We start from the raw sequence: 21,387 nt of genomic DNA on the forward strand, positions 1-21,387 counted from the left end.
GAAGTAAATATGAAATATATACAAGGCGATGGGGAAAAGGTGGACAGAAGCACCTGGGGGGATCTGGTCAGGTCTTATGGCAGCAGGTTGCACAGTGGTTAGAGCTCTGGACCTGGCATCAAGAATACTGGAATTCTGGCCTCAGAATCTTAGTAGCTATGTGACCCTAGGCAAGTCACTTAACTCTGCCTCAGTTTCCTCAACTGTAAAATGGGGATAATTATAGCATCTACCTCCCAGAGTTGTCATGAGGATCAAATGAGATAATAATTGTAAAAATGCTAACTTATCACAGTGTCTGGCACATAGTAGGTGCTATGAATGTTAGCTATTTTATTAGTCTTATTGGAGGTATCCCAAGAGGCAGAGGTGAGGAGGGGAGGTTTCTATTTCAGGGAATAATGTCCCATTAGCTCAGCAGCCCCTGAAGGTAGCCTTCAGGCAGCTCTGCTGTCACCCCATCCAAATCAGAGCCTGTGTCTGGCTCCCTGGAAACTAGGACTGGTAGGACCTAACTGATCCTTGGCACTCCCAGTCCCAGCTTTTATCTCACCTTCTCCAGACACACATAACAGGCAAATGGGCAGGATTCAGGCATGCTTTCAAAGCTGCGGAAAACTACTAAAGGTCTCTGGGGATGTAAGCTCTCTACATGATCCCTACCTTGCCCTGCAAGTAAGTGCTAGAGGTTGGCACCAGAATCCTTTGCCTCATTTGCCAGCCTGCAGAGGATGGGGAGCTGCTTGGGCCTTGTGCCTGGATTTGGATTGGAGGATGTGCCTGGAGAGAAGACTTAGGTGTGGTGATGGGGTAAGGATGCATGACTATTGATTTTAAGAAAGGACTCATGGAAAAGAAGGATCGGTTTGTTCTGCTGGATCCTAGAGGGAAGAAATTGGAGCTATAGCTATTCTACCTTCACAAAAGGCGGGGGGCAGCTGGTTAGCTCAGTGGATTGAGAGCCAAGCCTAGAGATGGGAGGTCCTAGGTTCAAATCTGACCTCAGACACTTCCCAGCTGTGTGACCCTGGGCAAGTCACTTAATCCCCATTGCCTAGCCCTTACCACTCTTCTGCCTGAGAACCAATACACAGTATTGATTCCAAGATGGAAGGTAACGGTTTAAAACACACAAACAAACAAAAAAAAACCCAAAATGTCTCACATCCATCTCCTTTACTCTTCTTGTAAAGACACTCCTCTAGCTCAGGCCAGGATCACCTTTTGCATTGATTGTGGTTACAGGATTATTGTTAGATTCCTGCTTTCCAATGTCCTCTCTTCTATGGTCTTCTATGCAGCAGTCAAAGGAATCTTCCTGAGGAACAAGTCTGGCCATCTCACTTAGCTGCTCCAGGACCTTCACTGACTCCCTATCACCTCTAGAATAAAATTCATTCTCCTATGATCTCAGTCTGTTTTTCTAGACTTATTCACATTATTCCCCTTTATACACTATATATTCTAGACAAACTGACCTACCTAATCTTCTCTAAAGTCAGCATACTTTTTTTCCTCCTCCTCTCTCTTTCTTTCTCTGTCTCTGTCTCTGTCTCTGTGACTTCTTTGCCTTTTCACAGGTGACATATTCCCTTTGCCTGAAATGCACTTTCTGCCCTTGTCCACTTAAAATCTTGAGCTTCCATCATGGCCCAGAGCCTGTGCTCCCCTTGAAGCTTCTGGGAGTGGCCTTTTCACCACTCTGGCCCTCATTTTCATCCCCTCCAATGAGAATCCCAGACTTCACTTCTGGGCCACCCAGCCCTGACAGGTGAGTTTTGGCTTTATCTTATTGGGTCTTAGACCCCTATACCTTGGACTCTCTGCCCCTACCTTGCTCTTTATTTCCCATCAATGTGTTGTCTTCTATTAGAATGTAAGTTCCCTGAGGGCAGACACTATCTTGCTTGCATTTGCTCTTAGCACAATACTGATACTTTGTAATCAATTAATAAATAGCATTCATCTATCTATATCTTTCTTAATGGACATATTTAGCTATATTTTTAGTCTGGGCAGATGGGCTAAACCAGGTTGAGGGTAACTAAAAGTCCTCAAACCCATTGGTGGGTGAGGGGTGTGTCTGCTCCAAGCAAGCAAAGAGTTCCCTTGGCAGAGGGGGCAAATGAGAACAGTTGGTTCCAGTGACTGTGAAGGCAACTTATAGAGATGCTGTGGAGTCCTGAGAACTTAGTCAGACCTCAAGAGGAGCCTAGGTCATCTCTTGCTTCCTACGTCATCTTGCCAGTCATCCCAATTTTTGTCTTGGACTTCGATGACTCTGGAAAAGAGAGCAAGGCTGACACTTTTGTATAACTCTGACTCACTTAAATTCACAAGGAAGTCATTGCTCTGTGATATTGGTCCTCTTCAGAATCGAAGGGTGGACAACAATCCGTCTCTTTCTAACATCTATCCATCTGTTTCTATTTCTTTCTAGCTCTCTCATCCACTATCCTCTTTCTCAAATAATTATTCATATATTCTGTTAACAGATTTGTATTATTCTGTACAATTATGTATATATTCTGTTTACAAGTTGTACCCTGCAGTAGAATGCAGGGACTATTTATTGCTTTCTCTTTGTATCTCCAGCCCTTGGAACAGTGATGGTGTTTAATAATTAACACATAGATGGTGCTTAATAATTACTTGTAGGATTGAAAGTTACAGAGAGACAAATTTTGATTTGATATCAAGAAAAAAATTCCTCATAATGAGAGCTGTCCCAAAGTGGGAATGGGCTGCCTCAAGAGAGTGGGTTTCCCTTCAATGAAAGCCTTCAAGCAAAGGCTGTTGTATGACTGCTTGTCAAGGTATGTTGTAAAAAGAAATATAATATGTTTTATTGATGCCTTTAAATACTCATCATTTCCCACCATTCCTTCGCAAATGAACCCTCCCTCTTGACAAAGAAAAATGAGCAAAAATATACAGAGATTCTTCTAACTGTCCTATCCATTATTGAATGAGATTATATTTAGAAAGCACGATACTTGGCACATAGTAAAAGCTTAATAAATGATTCTTCTTCCTCTTCCTATATACTATACCTAATGGTTCTCCACTTTGAGATAGCTCTTGTTCAATTGAACTGGATCTGCAATGGTGAACCTATGGTATACAAGCCAAAGATGGCATGCAGAGACTACTCTGTGGACACTTGCCACTCACCAGAGTTAGTCACTAGAAAGGCAGAAGGACTCTGTGGAGCTGCTCCCTTTCCCTGAGTAGAGCACCTGGACCACTCCGGTCCCTTTTCCCCTCCCTTGTCTGGGGTAAGGGGGCAAGCTGGGGTGGAGGTGGGGTAGGGCACTAAAAATTTCTCCATCATTGGACTAGATGGTCTTTGGGGTCCCATCTAGTTCTAAGAGCCTATGATTAGGAACCACATGGTTTAAAACATTGATTCCATATTTATTTAAGGAGCCAAGTTCATAAAGCTCTTTGACTACCTCTGCCATATGAGGTGGGTAGCACAAGTATGATTATTCCCATCTTAGACAGGTTGAAGTTGATTGAGACTCACAGAAGGTTCACTCAGCTTGGAAGAGCCCCATATCCTAAGAACTGACTGTGTGGGGCAGCTCAGTGTCTCAGTGGATAGAGAGCAAGACCTAGGGATGGGAGGTTCTAAATTCAAATGTGCCCTCAGATTTTCCTAGCTGTGTGACCCTGGACAAGTCACTTAATCCCAATGGCCTCGACAGCTCTTACCACTCTTCTACCTTGGAACTGATAACTTAGTATTGATTCTAAGACAGAAGACAAGGGTATTTTAAAAAATAACTAACTGTACCATAAGTTATAATCATTCTAAGTCCCACATGCCTGGGAAGGAGTGAGCAAGATGGTTCCGAGGGTCACTGATTATAATGTGCTTGGTCCTCTGGGACCTGAGCAGTAACTTAGCTAGATTGGTGGCAATGGATTCAGAGAACTGTTTTTAAGTCCAGGATGAGGTGTGTGTGTGTGTGTGTGTGTGTGTGTGTGTGTGTGTGTGTGTGTGTGTGTATGTGTATGTGAGAGAGAGAGAGAGAGAGAGAGAGAGAGAGAGAGAGAGAAAGACAGATAGACAAAGAAAGAGAGAGAGGCAGGGGAGCAGGGGGAGAGGGAGAGAGAGACAGAGAAAACAGAGAGAGAGAGAGAGAGAGAGAGAGAGAGAGAGAGAGAGAGAGAGAGAGAGAGATAGAGAGAGAGAGAGAGAGAGAGGGAGAGAGAGTTAGAGAGAGTTAGAGAGAGTTAGGGGAGTACTCTTGGCTGAGTACTTAGAATAAGATAATAGAAAGAGCCTGTGCCCTATAGTCAGAGGATCTGGGTTCAATAGCCCTTCATATAATTGAATTGAGCCATTCTGTCCTCACAGAGTCTTCTCTAGACTAAATATCTCTATTACCTTCAATGGATCCTTATATGGCATGACCTTGAGGCCCTTCATCATCCTGGCTTCCCTTCTCCGGTCAATCTCCAACTTGTCACTGTCCTTCCTGACTCCAGTCCTTACCACTTGTATGGTCTCACTGGGTCTCAGTTTCTTCAGTTTTAATATGAGGGGTGTGTGTGAATAGATGGAAGGTCAGCTAGTGCAAGTCTGGATAACCAGGGCCTAGAAATATGAGGAAGAGGAAGGTAGCAGAGAGTAGGAGATTTTCTCTTGGTATCTCCTATATCTATCTGTCCACCTGTCTATTTATCTTCCTGGTTTTGATTATCGCTTCCTAGATGTGTGACCTTGAGTGAGTCACTTTAGCTTAGCCTCAGTTTTGTTATCTGTGAAATGGGGAGTATAATATCCATAGCACCTGTCTAATAAGGCTGTGTAAGGATTGAGCCTAAATTCCTTCCAAGGAGATATTGTTCCATTTCTTGTATTTGCATCTGCAGCACTCATCACTGTAGTAATAGGCACGTAATAAATGTTGTTTGATAATAGACAGAAACATCAGACATTAGGTCTGGAGAAGATAGAGTCATGGACAAATTCTAGAGGTTAAGAGCTGTGGAGGAAGAGAAGGATGAGATTAAAGCTGGAGGAAAGCTTAGAGCTCCCAGGGTTGTAAGTTGTGATGGAAAGGGACCTTAGACATCATCTAGTCAAAGGATCAGAGCTGTAGAGCTGGGAGGTCATCTAGTCCAATCCTTTGTTTTATAGATGAAGGAAGAGTTCAATGACTTACTCAGGGTCACACAGGTATTAAGCATGAGAAGTGAGATTTGAACCCAGGTCCTCTGGGTCTATTCTATCATATTATGTGGTCATCTAGTGCAACCTCCTCATTTTTAAACTCAGAGAGGTTAAGCAACTTGTCAAAGGTTACCCAGGCAGCAGACAGAGGAAGATGTAACCTTGCCCATCCTTGTGGTTCTGGGTAGCCTGTGGGTGAGAAGGGGTTAAGAGCCTGTCTTCTTCCCCTCCTGGCCCCGGACTGTTTCTCAATAGCAGGAGTGCCTGGTCTGAAACTCCTGCACTGCAGCTCCTGTGGACTCAAGCCAGCCTTCTAGCTGTCCTCCAGGCCAGCTGCTAGCAGCTGTTCCTCCCCTTATTCCCATCGGCAGGGCCCAAGCTCAGGAGCTCTGGGCAGTAAGCACCCAGGCTCAGTGGTCCCTCCTGAAAGGGATCAGAAGGGAGGGACAGTGTTGGCATGATACACTGGCAGCCCCGGCCCCAGGAGATGAGTCAGCCAGGGTGGAGGAGTCAGGGATAGCCATGGGGCCTTTTGGGGGGAGACTGGCTAGCAGCGCTGCTCCCTACAGCTGCTCCTGGAACTTGGGCTGGGAGCCTCCCCCAACCCTCAGCCTTGCCTAGGCCTGATCTCTTGGAGTGCCACAGTGGAACCATCACAGAAGACCAGAGGAGACCCGAGGAGAAGTGACTGTAGCTCTTGACTTCTGAGTTCTTGGCTGCCACCCCAACCCCTCCTCCCCCAGGCAAAAGCTCCTTCTTCTTGGACATGCTGGTTATTTCCTCATGTTTCAGCCCCTTGCCGCGGCCGGTGCTCAGGATGAAATGAAGGTCTCTGGGGATGGAGAGGTTCAGGCCAGGATCCTCAGGCTGCCCACTTCTCATTCCTCTCTTCTCCCCTGCCACAGATGCCTCCCCTTGAGGAAACAAGCATCAACTCAACTTGCAGGTAGTAGGAAAAAGAAACAAAATCCTGGTGAGGTTGCCTGAATATCTGGGTCTGACTCCTGGATGACCATTGGCAAACTAGTTAGCCTCTCTGGGCCTGCTTCTTCATCTAGAAAATAAAGGCTGTAGACTAGAAGATCTTAGGGCCCCTTCTGAATCCCAGATTCTTTGATCCCTTCGGTGACGTGGTCCCCATCCTTCATTAGCCCCTGCCTTTCCTGTCTCCTGTTGGCCAGAGGGATTGGAATGGGGCCAGGGAAGCCCATAGGGAACACTTAAATGCCAGACACTTCCTTTGCCCACATTCCCCTATCCTGAGCCCAGGGAATACAGAGGAATCTGGATCATATCTCCCAGGCAGAGAGACAACCAGACAGACAGACAGGGAAGGACAAGTAGCAGACTAGAGGAACCCAGGTGAATGATAGAAGAAGAGCTTTTTGAGGCAGGGAGTAATGGAATGATGAATCACAGGACTTCAAACTGGAAGGGACCTCATACCTCACTGATACTAAATCTATTATTTCTCAGCAGGAGAAACTGAGGTCCAGAGAGAGAGAGGAAGAGATCTGGAGCAGAGCAAAGAAAGGCTTTCTGGGTACAGAGTGAATCAGACTCATAGCTGGAACAATCTCTAGAACAACCTACCTTAATTTACAGAAGGGGAAATTGAGGCTGAGAAGGGAAAGAATTAAAGGTCATCTCGGTAAGTGGTAGGGCTCGAATTTGCACCCTGGTCTTCTGACTCTGGGTCCAGTGATCTTTCTACCATTCTACACTGTCTCTGACTCAGTGCCTCCTGAGGCCTGAACCTATGGCTCAGAGTGGGCAGCCAAGGTCCCCAGCTCCTGGTCCTTCTCCACTTCTGGCTCCAGCTCTGACTCGGGCTCAGTTCCAACCCTGGCTTGGTGCCTAATGGGCTGGCAGGAGGCTGGAGCTTTTGACTGGGGTGCCTGTAGGCAGGTGTTGCAGGCTCCGGGAAAGGGAGGGAAGGGAGGGGTACAATTCCAAGTTACCGGCACCAGGCATGGAGCAGCTGCCCACAGTCTACCCCACTCCACCCCCCTGCACAAGCCCTGCCTGTCCTTGGGTAGAGACTGCCCAGATGATACCACTGGGACAGGCAGTGGTGAAGGCCTCCAGGAGGAGGAGGGGCAGCAGGAGTGGGGTGAGGTAGGGTGAGGTAAAGGGTCAGGGCTCTGGCCCAGGAACCCCACCTGCATTTCTGGGGACAATGACCCTCAGAGGGAAGGCCTTTAGTAATGCTCAAAAGAAACCTCTGCTAAACCAAATAGAACTTCAGAGCTGGAAGAAACCTAGGAAGAAAAGAAGGAAAGAAGGAAGGGAGGGAGAGAGGGAGGAAAGGAGAAAGGGAGGGAAGGACAGAGGGGGCAGAAGGAAAGAAGGAAGGAAAAAAAGAAAGGAAGGAAGAAGGAAAGAAGAAAAGGAGGAAGGAAGGGAAGAAAGAAGGAAGGAAGGGAGGGAGGGAGGACAGAAATATGCATTTATTAAGCCCTTACTATGTACTGGGCACTGTGCTAAACACAGGACATAAACACAAAGAAAAAGGAAGACAGTTCTTACCCTCAAGAAGCTTATATCCTAATGAGGAAACCACATACACAGGGAACTAGGGAGGAGGTGGAACAAAGGTACCCAACAAGGAGCTGTGATTGAAGTTAGAAAGAGGGAGGGAAACAAAGACCGATCTGCCTGAATTCCTTAACAAAATCCCCCCCTTCTAGGGACACTGAAGCCCAAAGAAAGGGTTTTCTCAAGAAGGAATAAAGCTTAGATATAAAAAGCAGGCTAGATTAATTTAATATGTGGGAAAATGACTCCTCAGTGGATAGGAATGGAAGGGCCTTTAGAAGGGAAAACAGGCCTATGGAGAGGAAGGAACTTCAAAAGAAAAACCAGGGATTATTCACTCTAATCAGGTGGGATTTATGCCAGGAATGCAAGGATTGTTTAACATTAGGAAAACCGTCCATATAATTGACCATATCAATAACTAAAGCAACAGAAATCACATGATTATCTTGATAGATGCAGAAAAAGCCTTTAAAAAAATACAGTTATCATTCCTATTGAAAACACTGTATAGGAATAGATGGGCCAGTCCTCAAAACAATTAACAGTGTATGTTTAAAACCATCAGAAAGTATCATCTGCAATGGGGATGTGTTAGAAGCCTTCCCAGTAAGATCAGGAATGAAGCAGGGATGCCCATTATCACCTTTATTGTTTAATATTGTTCTAGAAATGATAGCAATAGCAATTAGAGAAGAAAAAAAGAAATAGAAGGGATTAAAGTAGGCAACAAGGAAACTAAACTATCACTCTTTGCAGATGATATGAGGGTATACTTAAAGAATCCCAGAAAAAACAACGAAAAGGCTAGTGGAAATAATTAACAACTTATAGTTAGTTATAGGAAGTTATAAGAGTTCAAAACTAAATATATATATATATATATATATATAATTAGCAGGTTTATTTAGCTAAAGGGAGAAAGGAAAGGGGATCAAAGAATAACTAACTTCTAACCCAAAACAGAGATTAAAACCCTTATAACTTCCTATAACTATTCTAAGCTAACTCCTAAATTATTAAATAAGATTTGGGAGGGTTTGGTAGGAGAAGAAACTAAGGGCCAAAGAATCTCACACAACTGGAGTCCTCTTGAGCCAAGCTGAAGTCCCTGTAAGAAGAGTAGCTCTGCAGGTCCACACAGGATCAAGAGGGGAATGATGATTAACACACACACTGTCCACCAGTGTGAAGTAATCACTCACTCAACCACTCCTTCAAGATCGTCCAATTTCCTGGCAGCTTCAAAGTCTTTTCCCTTGAGAGAGAGCCAGCTTCACTCTCTCTCTGTCTTCTTCCCAGAGAACCAACAGTCAGTCTCAACTGCCTCTTTGCTCCTCAGTGTTCTTGGAATTTTGACCCTGTCTTTGCCCTGTGGGATCTCTTGCTTCTTGCTTTTGCTAAAAGCTAATTCTTACAACAGGTACCACCTCACACCTATCTGGCCAATATGGCAGCAAAGGAAAGTGATAAATGTTGGAGGGGATGTGGCAAAATTGGGACCCAAATACACTGCTGTTGAAGTTGTGAATTGGTCCAACCATTCTGGAGGGCAATTTGGAACTATGCCCAAAGGATGCTAAAAGACTGCCGGCCCTTTGGCCCAGCCATATCACTGTTGGATTTGTACCACAAAGAGACAATAAGGAAAAACTCCTACAAAAATATTCATAGCTATGCTCTTTATGGTCACAAAAATTTGGAAAATGAGGGGATGCCCTTTGATTGGGGAATGGCTGAACAAATTGTGGTATATGTTGGTGATGGAATACTATTGTGCTGAAAGGAATAATGAACTGGAGGAATTCCATGTGAACTGGAATGACCTCCAGGAACTGATGCAGAGTGAAAGGAGCAGAACCAGGAGAACATTGTACACAGAGACTGATACACCGTAGTACAATTGAATGTAATAGACTTCTCTACTAGCAGCAATGCAATGACCCAGGACAATCCAGAGGAACTTATGAGAAAGATGCTATCCACATCCAGAGAAAGAACTGTGGGAACAGAAACACAGAAGAAAAACATATGATCTATCACATAGTTCAATATGGATATGATTAGAGTTTTTATGTTAAAAGACCACTCTACTGCAAATATGAATAACATGGAAATAGATTTTAAACAATGATACATATATAATCCAATGGAACTGCTCATCACCTTGGGGGGGGTTGAAAGGGGAGGAATTATGAATCATGTAACCATGGAAAATATTCTAAATAAAAAATAAATTAAAAGAAGAAGAATCAGGTAAAGACAATAAAGATTCAGGGGCACGAATGGTCAAGGGCAGAATAGCTATAGTTGGGACCTCAGAAATTGTCTAGCTGCCATATTGGATGGATGGAGAAACTAAAGATCAGAGAAGAGAAGGGATTTGACTAGTAAGTGTGAGTTAAGTCTCATGAGTTAAGCTAGTATGAAGGTTTTTGGAATTTCAAGCTAGAAGGAACCTTAGAGATCATTTGATCCAACATGCCCTGTCTACTGCCCCCTCCCCTTTATCATTTTACAGTTTTGGAAACTAAAGCCCAGGAAGGCAAAAGGTTTTTCCTAGGAGGGTAAGACACTTAAGGAAAAAAAGCAGGCTAGCATAATGTATCAAGGGGGTAGAGCAAGACTTAGTCCTATCATCTTAGAATTGGGAGGGATCTCTGGAGTCATCTGGGATAGCTTTCTCTCTTGCAGAGGAGAAAACTGAGGCCCAGAGAAGAAAAGCAGCTGGTTCAAGGTCACACAGCTAGTATATGAATTCTCCTTATATGTGAACATGTGGTATGGGTCTGAAGATTTATGTGTACCTGTTAGCATTCTATGTGTGGAAAAACTCCATAAATGTGTGTATTTTAAAGCATCTGTAGGAGTACAGGCTCTGCTTTCTCTTTCTCTCTCTCATAAAAGAGGAAGAGAAAGAGAAAGGGAAACAGAGACAGGGAGGAGTGGGGAGAAGGAGACAGAAACAGATATTTAGATTCAGAAAGAGAAAGACACACACAGAAACAGAGAAGAGTCAGAGAGAGAAGGAGAAGTCATTTCTCAGCTCCTTGCCTCCCCTCCTTTCTTGGAGTCATTTGTGGTATTTGGCTGGTAGTGGACCTGCCAGGACTTTCATGTTGGGCTCTCACAAGGACCCTTGAATCCTCTTCATTCCCACTTAAACTTGCACTCCTACCTCTCCTCTAGGGGAGCCTTTTTTAGCTTTGCTGCCAACCCTCTGGGCCATGGGCTTGCTACTCTGCTTCCTCAGTCTCACAAACTTCACCAAGGTGGGTAGAAAAAGCCTTCTTTATTTATCACATGAGAAGTTTTGATGAATTTTTTCCTCTCTCCAGGTCCTTCTATGCCTTATTGTGTCATGGGGGATGGTATACTTCTTGAAGGCTGTGCCATCAGAGAGTAATTTCAGGTAAGTCTTTCTAAGGTGGAAAGGCATTGAGCATGGGTTATTTGGACTAGCCTGGCTAAATTTAGGAGGCTTATCAGAAGGTTGACCACCAGAGAGGTCAGTTTCATTTGGCCCTAGCAACTCTCGGAATGGTCCACTGCGGCATGAAGGGGATATAATTTGTGATGGTGAAAGGACCATGAAGGGCTATCAGGTGGAATAGGGACTACTGACCTTGTTCTGCTTGACTCAGAAATCCCAGTGGCTGGCACATATCCCAATGAGGTCAAAAGCGGATAGAAAGGTCTTGTTTACACTAAACTATAGTAGCAATTTTATAATAGCAACGAGCTAGAAGCCAAGTAGATGTCCACTGAATGGTTAAACAAATGATGGTACATGAATGTATTGGAATTACATTCAATTCAATCGATTGTGCTATAAAATAATCTAGATATGAAGAACTGAGAAAAGCATGAGAAAACTTATATGAACAGATGCTGAATAGAATAAGCACAAATCGGCAAATAATATTCACAGTGACAATAATATAAATGTGAAGAAAAAATTGCAACTCAATGCTATGCAATTATAATGACTAAGGAGGCCCTCCAAAAGGTTTAAGAAAATGTATCTCCCTTCCTTCTTTGCAGAAGTTGGGGACTGTGGACTCAGAACACTGTATATACTACCAGACTCAGTTGATGCATTGGTTAGTTTTGCTGAACTGCTTTCCCCAACCCTTTTCTTTTTTATTCTTGCTTACAAGGGATGGATTTCTGGGTAAGATACTGGAGGAAAGATATATTCAGAGAGGAAGGGGATATAAAAACAACTAATATGAATGTGTTTTTAAATAATAACAAAAATAAGAAAGAAAAAGGTTCTGAGCAGAACAGAACTTTTGGGTGAGGGTGACTCTGATGATTGTTGGGAGCTGGTATCAATCTGAATTTCATTGGTGATACTTAGTAAGCAAAGTCAAAGTTCTCTATACCCTGAGGGCATCTAGGTGGTGCCATAGTGCATAGAGTGCACTATGGGGAGTCAGAAAGATTCATCTTCCTGAATTCAAATCTGACCTCAAACACTTACCAGTTGTGTGGCCCCGAGCAAGTCACTTAACCCTGGTGCCTCAGCTTCCTCATCTATAAAATGAGTTGGAGAAGGAAATGACAAACTTGTTTAGTATCTTTGCCAAGAAAACGCCAATTGGTGTCACAAAGAGTCAGATACTATTGAAAATGGCTGACTAACAACAACCCTGTGATTAGGGAATGCAATATAAGCTACTCAGCTTGTAGAATGAAGCAGAGAGGTCAATTGTAGAATTTACTTAGCACAGGGCATGGCATATAGTAGGCACTTAATACTTGTTGACTTGGTGTCTAATCATTGTGTTCACTGGAAAAGGTTGGATTCAATAACTAGACTATGTACCCATATCCAACCTCCCAATGATACTGAGTAGCCATATACCAAATAGTTGATCTAATCCCTCATGCTACAGGTGAGGAAACTGAGGCCAGGAAAGATGGGAGAAAATTTGATCAATAAGCAAGCATTTATTAATCACCTACTATGTGCCACGTACATGCTAGGCTCTGAGGATTCAGAGACAAAAACAAGGCAGTCCTTGACTTTCAAGGAGATTACACATGGTCATGGCAGACTATATATGTGTGTGTAGATATAAATATGTGTGCACACATACATACATAATATATACATGCATGTATGTATACATGTATAGATTCAAATAGACACAAGATGATTTGGTGAAGGAGAGCATGAGTCACTGGAGGAATCAGGAAGGGCTAATTTATGGAAAATGGCACTTGAACCAAGGTTTGAAGATGACTGATTGGGATCCTAAGAGGCTGAAGGGAAGAGGGAGTACATTCCATCTATGAGGAACAGCCACAGTAGAGCACAGAAATTGCTCATGGAGACCTATACAGAGAAGAATAACAAAGCTAGTTTGATTGAACTATATATATACAGCATGTGAACGGGAGAAATGTGTAAGAAGACTGGAAAGGTATGTTGAGGATAGAATCAAGGAGTTAAGGTTTTATTCTAGAAGCAACAGGGAGCCACTGGGGTTTAAAGAGAAGGGGAGTGACATGGTTGGACTTGTGCTTTAGGGAAATTGCTTTGGTAGCTATTTGGAGGATAGATTGGAATAGGGAGAAAGTTGAGGGAGGAAAGCTAATTAGAAGACTATTGCGGGAGCAGCTGGGTAGCTCAGTGGATTGAGAGCCAGACCTAGAGATGGGAGGTCCTAGGTTCAAATCTGACCTCAGACACTTCCCAGCTATGTGACCCTGGGCAAGTCACTTGACCCCCATTGCCTAGCCCTTACCACTCTTCTGCCTTGGAGCCAATACACAGTATTGACTCCAAGACAGAAGGTAAGGGTTTAAAAAAAAAGACTATTGCAATAGTTTGGGGGGAGAAGTTATGAGGGCCTGCAACTAGAGGGGAGGCTGTCTTAGTAGAGATAAGGGGATATATCCAAGAGATGTTGTGGAAGTAGGAACAAGAAGATCTGGCAATTAATTAGACGTAAAGGGTGAGAGAAAGTGGTAAATAAATTATAACACGGAGGTTGTGAATCTTGGCGACTAGGAGATGGTGGTAGTCTCTACAGAAATAAGGAAGTTAGGAAAAAGAGTGGGTGTGGGAGAAGGATAATGAGTTTTGTTTCAGATATGTTGAGTTTGAAGTATTTCTAGGACATCTGGTTTGACATAGCCGATAGCCAGTTGGTGATGTGAGACTGGGGCTTAGGAGGAAGGGTAAGGCTGGGTAGATAGATATGGCAGTCCTTAGCCTGGGAGATGAGTTAGGTTGAGGGGTTATACCAGCCTGTGATGGTCCCACTACCAAGTCTGGGGGCTTTCTTGGGTGAAGCTAGTTGGCAGCAATGGCTAGATTCATTTTATAGAGATGACAATTAGTTCTGTGGGAGCTGATGAAGTCACCAAATGAAAGAGGGTAGAGAGAAAAGGGAAGGACCCTAATATAGAGCCTTAGGGCACTTAATGGCTGAATATCCAGCAAAGTAGATTGAGAAGGAGTGGTCAGAGAGGCAGGAGGAGGAATGAGAGAATAGTACCACCAAATCCCAGAGAGGAAAGAATCTCTAGGAGGAAAGGATAGTCAACAGCTGCATCGAAGGCTGCAGAGATGTCAGGAAGGATGAGGAGTGAGAAAAAAAAGTTATACTATTTGGCACTTAGTTTACCAGTAACTTTGGAGCGAGCAATTTGAGTTAAGTGTCGAAGCTGGGAGCCAGGTTGTAAAGGGATGAGAAATGAGTGAGAAGAGAGGAACTGGAAGCAAAGATTGGGAGAGCTTCTTCTAGAAGCTTCTGGCTGAGAAAGGGAGGTGAAATTAGTGTGATAGTTAGAGAGGATCATCTGGTCCAAAGAAGTTTTTGTTTGTTTTTAAGAATCAGAAAAAAACTGGGCATGTTTTTAGGCAGCAGGGAAAGAAACAGTATATAAAGAGACATTGAATATTAGATATAATTAATACTAATCTATATATTAGTATTATATATTAAATGTGTTTAGATGTTATAAGTAAATATTAATTTATATTAGATATATAGTGGTGTTACTATTAACGGATATTAATGATATTAGAGAGGTTGATTACAGGAGTAATCTGCTGGAGAAGATAGTTAGGATGGAGTGCAATGAAGGTCACATGGACAACAGATGACCGGGTAGAAGAGAAGGGCCACCTACCCACCAGAGAGGAGAAGGGCCACCTACCTATCAGAAATTGGATAAAAGAAGAAAGAATAGGGGACAATGCTCAGGGACTATGAAATGCATCGTTGGGGAAAAAGGGGTGTACTTGTGGCTAACGGGCCTCTATTTTTTCAGTAAAGTATAAGGAGAGGTCTTCAAATGAGAGGGTAGGGCAGTAGGGTGTCATGGGAGAATTGAAGGGAGATGAGGTTGGGAATAGTCTCTGGAAGGATTGGGGCAGAAAGTCATCAATTATAGAGGAGTAGAAACATTGAATGAATTCATTGAAGGTCTAGTTGAGTTTAGATAACATATATTTGAGGTGGACCCAGCCAGAAAGGTCGAGTGGCTTCCTTGGGCTCTGTTCAGGAATACATGAGGAGGAACAAAGGAGGTAGATGGCGGGAATAATACAGAGTTGGGGTACTGCAGAGTGTGCACATCCATAGATAGGGCAAGGGATCCAGGGCAATTCAGTCCTGAATTGGTTAACTAAAGGTTAACTAGAGAGGTGGCTGTATTAGTAAAGATAAGAGGATTTGAGAGTACCTTGGAAGTAAATACAATCAGAATTTCAGATTGAGAAGAGAAGAAAGAAAAGTAATGACTAGGAAAAATACTAAGGGTAGAGGGATTGGAGATTAGTTAAGGTAAGGTTGAAGAATAGTTTTAGAAGGATGAAGACACAGGGAGAAATTATGTTAGGAGGCTGGCATTGAGTAGAAGGGTTCATCAACTAGCTGGTACAGTGTATAAAGCACTGAGACTAGAATCAGAAGCCCTCAGTTTAAATCTAGTCTTAGACCCTTCCTAGCTGCATGACCCTGGAAAAGTCATTCTTTGTCTCAGTTTCCTCGTCTGTAAAATAAGCTGGAGAAAAAAGTGACAAACTACTCTAGGATTTTTGCTAAGAAAACCCCAAATGGGGTCACAAAGAGTCATTCAAGCCCTCAAACACTGAAGAACAACAAAAAGAATTCCAATGATTTTGACCAAGTCATCAGAATACTTATGGGTAATGGCAAGACCCACCGTACAATTTAAGATTGTAGAAAGTAATCTAATCACAAGCAGGGATCATTTCCTTTTTTATACTTGTATCCCCGGCACCTAGTACATGGTAGTAATAAATGTTAACTGATTGATTGGAGGCTGTGACCATCCTGGTCACAGCTACAAAGCTGAGATGGAGGGAAGGAATTAGGCCAAGGGAACTAAGTAATTTGAAGAACTGGGAGGTTAGGATATTTGAAGGGATGCCAAAATCTCCTAATAATAGGGAGAGGGTTTGGAGTACAGAGGAAAAAGTAATATTGGTGCTGAATTCCTTGAGAAAGGAGGGACCTGATAAATAAGTGCACTAAGGTCTGGATTGAGGGATAACTTTGAATAATTATTGTTGTTCAATCATTTAGAGTTTTCTTGGCAAAGATACTGCAGTAGTTTGCCATTTCTTTCTCCAGTTCATTTTACAGATGAGCAAACTGAGGTAAACAGGGTTAAGTGACTTGCCCAGGGTCACAGAGCTAGGAGGTATCTGAGGCTACATTTGAACTCAGGAAGATGAGTCTTTCTGACTATCCTAGCTGCTATTCAAATTTGAATAGAATGAACATCAAGGGAGGAAAAATTGCTAAGGGAGGTGGCAAGGGAGAGTCTGGAAGTGGCAATGGGAGCAAGAGGAGCTAGGAAAAGCCAGACACCAAAGAATGTGGAGGTACTTGTTACAGAGACTAATTAGTCCTGAGGCTTGGAGTGTCAGTATACTAAGCTTCTAGACTAGTGCTTAAGCCAGCTGTTTGAGGGAAAAGAAGTCAAAAATGCTTCCACCATGCCCAGGAGAGCTCCTCTAAGAAAGCTCGACTGGCCCTCTAGGAGAGATGGGGCAGCAGGACCTCAGGACAGGCTGCCTGGAGACAAAAGCCCAGGAGGAGGCTCTGCTCTGAGACAATGGTTAGGAGGAGGAGTCCAAGAGCTGCAATTGGACAGCCAATCCCTGAAGGGCTCTACTGGAAGAGAATTAGTCTTGGGGGAGTTTCATCATGGCCTCTGCCTCTCTTGATAAAAGAATAGTTAGTAGATACCCCATAGTATCTTGTTACTACTATGTTAAATCGCACTTTTAAAAATCCAAACTTTTTATAACCTATGGTCATAGTTTAACATACAATCATCTTTTTTCGTTCTCCTTGCCTGCAGAAATATCTGTTTAATGATGACTGGTAAGTTCATGATAAAAAAAATTTTAATAGAAAAATGTTCACTAGTGAGTATATTGTTGTCCTTTGTCCTTTGTTTTTGAAGAAGATCAATGGTATCACAGGTGATGTGTTGACTCATGTGTGAATTGGATGTGAGGCAGAGCTGCATAAAGTCTTCAGCCTCACTCTTCCTTCCAGAGTCATCTAAGTCCAGTGACAAGACAGAAGACAGAATGATTGGTGATGGCCTGTGATGCAGTAGATGACTGTGGCATCTTCCATGTCTCACCAAGCTCTAAGCCCTCCACAGTTCCTGCTTCAGCTGCCTTCATGACTTTTGTTCTCCTCCATTTATTTCAAGTCCTCACAGACTTAGGGTAGACAACCCCACTAACTCATGGATGAGTTTGTGGTTCATCAATAACCCTGGTTTAGTCCATCTGCTGAGATGCTTTACTGGGGTGCAACTGCTGAGTATGCTACACCTTCTTGGTGCCACAGGTGAGAGTATATTAGTGGTAGTGGGTAGTGGGAACAGCAGTTGTAAGTAGCATCTTAGAGTTGTTTCAAGAGACCAGGGCTCAACTGGGAAGACCATCTAACAAAACAAGTTCTGGCCATGTTACTGCCTACGTTGGACACTTTTTGGTGCTTCCTATGCATCAGGAATGAAATATAAGCTCTTCTTCTCATATCTGACACTATCTGTGGGACCCCAAGTCAATAACTTAAACTCTTTGGGACTCAGTTTTTTCATTTGTAAAATGAGGGGATTGGATCAGATCAACTTCAAGTCCTTTTGGAGCTCAAGTCCTTTCCAATTTGAATATAGTTGGTTTTTCCAATCTTGTGCATTCCTACTCAAGCTCCCTACATGCCAACCAAGCTGAACTTACAGACATTTCTCCAAACTCATTGTGCTATCACAGAATTACAGAATTTGCCTGGGGGAAATGGACCTCAGACACCATCTAGTCTGACCCAGAATCTCCAAAGAATATCCTTTATAACAGAGCCAAGGGGTTATTAAGCCTTGGCTTGAAGACACCATTGAAGGGGAGTTCACTACCTCCCTAGGCAATCATTCAATTTCTGGATTGCTGTAATGACTGGGAAAGTATTGCTTCCATGGTTCTGAACTTTTCCTCTTTGTAACTTCCACCCAGTTCATTTGGTTTTGCCCCTGGGGCCAAGAAGAACAAAGAGAATCCTTCTTCTACATGCCAACTCTTCAGATAGTTGAAGCCAGCCAGCTCTCAGATTATCCTAAAAGCAATAAGAGCTATTAAAGAGAGTGAAGGGTTGATGTGGTCAGATTAATGTTTTAGGAATATTGAAGGAAGAAATGGGGTATAGTGGAGAGAGCACTGGTTTTAGAGTCATAGGATCTGGGTTCAAATTCCACCTTTGATATTTACTACTTATTTTGGGTAAGTCTTTCATGAACCTCAATTTCCTCATCTATAAAATGGGAGGAGAGAGTGTTAGACTAGATGGCCACTAAGGTCCCTGCAAGTTCTAGACAGATAACTCTGGGATCTTTCATTATGGTCTTCTCCTGACTCTACACATTTGAGGTATAACTCCCTCACCTGGAAGGCATTCCCTCTTCACCTTTGGCTATTCAAATTCTTTTCCTTCAATGACCAGCTCTGACATCTTCTTAGGGAAATCTTCCCTGATCCCTCACTAAAAGACATCTGTGTTTCCTCTAATCTTCCCATGGTGCTTTGTCTAGCTCTCGCTTTTTATCCATCACCATCCACCTTATATCATATTTATTTGTGGACTTATTATATTCCCCACTAGACCATAAGCTTCTTGAGGTCAGGGGCTGGCATTTTTCATCGTTAGAGCCACATCATTGAGCAAGGGATTTAGCTTGTAGAAGGAAGTTAGTAAACTCAGTTACATGATAATAATGGCTCCTATTTGTGTGGCTCTTTAAGGATGATAAAGCACTTTTTACCCTCATAACAAGCCTGTGAGGACAAGTATCATCATCTTAATGTTACAGATGAAGAACAGTTCTGAGAAATGCCTGGGGTCACTCCCTTGCAAGTGTCAGGCAAGGCTTCAGCACCAAGGTCAGTGGTTCTTTCCAGGCTGCCATAACTCCTTGAACCTTAGCCAAGCGGACTCAAGCTCAGTATGTGGGCCAAATGGGTACCACAGCTCTTTGAGAGTCCCTTCTGCCCCAGCCCATCCCAGAAGGAAGAGATGGGCAGGAGCCCTGGGGGTGACCCTGTCTAAAAATAAACCTCCTTTCCTTCCTTCTCCATTTTTTGGTCTCTTTCACATAAATGGCATAATTAGGGGGATTCAACATTCTGCTGCTGAAATCTTCATTTTCTAGGGTAATTTCCACCATTTCATCAAGGAATAATTAATTGCATTGTCTCTAATCAATTGTTTGACAAATTCAGCAGCAGGAGGAATTCTCCCACAATCTCAGCAGCTGCTCTCCCTGGGGTGCTTTGCAGCTCCAGTGGGGAGGAGTCAGCTACGAACTTATCAGGGGCATGCATCACCCTCTTCCTCCTTCCCTCAAGCCTAGGGAATAGGGTAGAGGATACATCTGGGGCCAGAGATCAGAGGATAACAGAATCTCAGAAGTGGAAGAGATTGGTAATAGCATCTGTTTCCAAACGTGACTCCCTACTGCTGTAACAATAACTTTGGGGTGACTTCTCTGATGGCTGGCAAGTTTTCCCTCGAAAAGAACACGAATATGCCTCTATGACTTCCACCCATTGGCTTTTGTTGTGTCTTGTGGGGCTAAGCAGAACAACTACCTAATTGCTTTCCCATATGACAAGCCTCCACGGAGAACAGTCGTCTTTTGTGAACTGTGGGGGTGACCTATGTGTTGAGTTGCTTTGTTCTGATATTTGAGGTCATCAGCTTTAGAGCTAGAAGGGAGTTAGGGTTTAATTAATCTAACACTTTTGTTTTACTGACAAGACCCACAGAGATTAGATGGTTTGCTTGAGATGGCACCACTAAAAAATAGCAAAGCTGGGTCTATGCCTATGTATCCCCAGCATGGGAGAAGCAGGACTGTGTAGTATAGACAATGTGAGCTCCTTAAGGATGGGGACTGTTTCATTTCTTTTCTGTATGCCTCAAGGAATATCTAGGTGGGATAGTAGATAGAGCACTGGGCTTGCAATCAGGAAGACTCACCTTCATGAGTTCAAATTTGACCTCAGATACTTAGTAGCTGTGTGCTCCTGGACAAGTCATTTGACTCTATTAGTTTAAGTTTCCTCATGTGAAAAATGAGCTGGAGAAGGGAATGGCAAGCCACTCCAGTATCTTTGCCAAGAAAACTCAAGATGGGGTCATGACTGAACAGTAACAATCCCCTAAAGTCTTTGTATCCTCAGTGCCTAGCATAGTGCTTTGCGCTAACAAATGTTTGATTGCTTGAGCCTTGGTTTGAGAGTAACACTGGGACTTGAATCTTTAGCCTCTGAACTCACTGTTGTTTATATGACATTAGGCAAGTAACTCAAAGTTTCAATGCTCCAGGCAACTGTCTTAAGACTTGTCAGTCTAGGGGGCAGCTGGGTAGCTCAGTGGATTGAGAGCCAGTCCTAGAGACGGGAGGTCCTAGGTTCAAATCTGGCCTCAGCCACTTCCTAGCTGTGTGACCCTGGGCAAGTCACTTGACCCCCATTGCCTAGCCCTTACCACTCTTCTGCCTTGGAGCCAATACACAGTATTGACTCCAAGACAGAAGGTAAGGGTTTAAAAAAAAAAAAAGACTTGTCAGTCTACATTGTGGAAGAGAGTTTCCTCATTGAGAGTTCCCTATACTGAAAAACTCCAAGATCCAGATCCCCTCCTGCCAAATTCAGGATAACTTATGCACAGTAGGTATTCAGAAGATTCATTTAAGTAATTTAAGTAGACCTGGAGTGGAAAGGTGCCTTAGAAGTAATCTCACACAATTCTGTTTTGCTAATGGGAAACCACATTCCACTAAAGTGGAACTTCTTGTCCATTTAGGGTTAAAGCAGCTAGGGAAAATGCCAGGCCTTGCAGTCAGGAAGACTTATCTTCATGAATTCAAATCCAGCCTCAGACACTTTCAAGCTGTATGACCCTGAGCTGGAAAAAGGAAATGCCAAACCACTCCAATTCCTTTGCCAAGAAAACCCCAAATAGGGTCACAAAGGGTTGGACATGACTGAACAACAAAAAACAACAACCTCGTGGAGTTAGGGCTGGGTTTTGAACACAGTTTTCTGATTCTAAGTCTAGCACTCTTTCTACAGTACCATTTGCTTCCCTCCCTTCCTA

At 43.3% G+C, this 21,387-nt stretch overlaps 1 long non-coding RNA gene across 1 annotated transcript; it reads left to right on the forward strand.

Moving 5' to 3' along the window:
* Nucleotides 1–5,525: 5,525 nt before the first annotated feature.
* On the forward strand, nt 5,526–20,634 carry LOC107649117 (uncharacterized). Its single transcript, XR_001622550.2, has 4 exons — nt 5,526–6,131; nt 6,662–6,836; nt 11,062–11,135; nt 17,278–20,634. It is a non-coding gene; the product is annotated as an uncharacterized LOC107649117 (long non-coding RNA).
* Nucleotides 20,635–21,387: the final 753 nt, after the last annotated feature.

Source organism: Monodelphis domestica, chromosome 4, assembly GCF_027887165.1.
Source record: "Monodelphis domestica isolate mMonDom1 chromosome 4, mMonDom1.pri, whole genome shotgun sequence".
Taxonomy (NCBI): Eukaryota; Metazoa; Chordata; class Mammalia; order Didelphimorphia; family Didelphidae; genus Monodelphis; species Monodelphis domestica.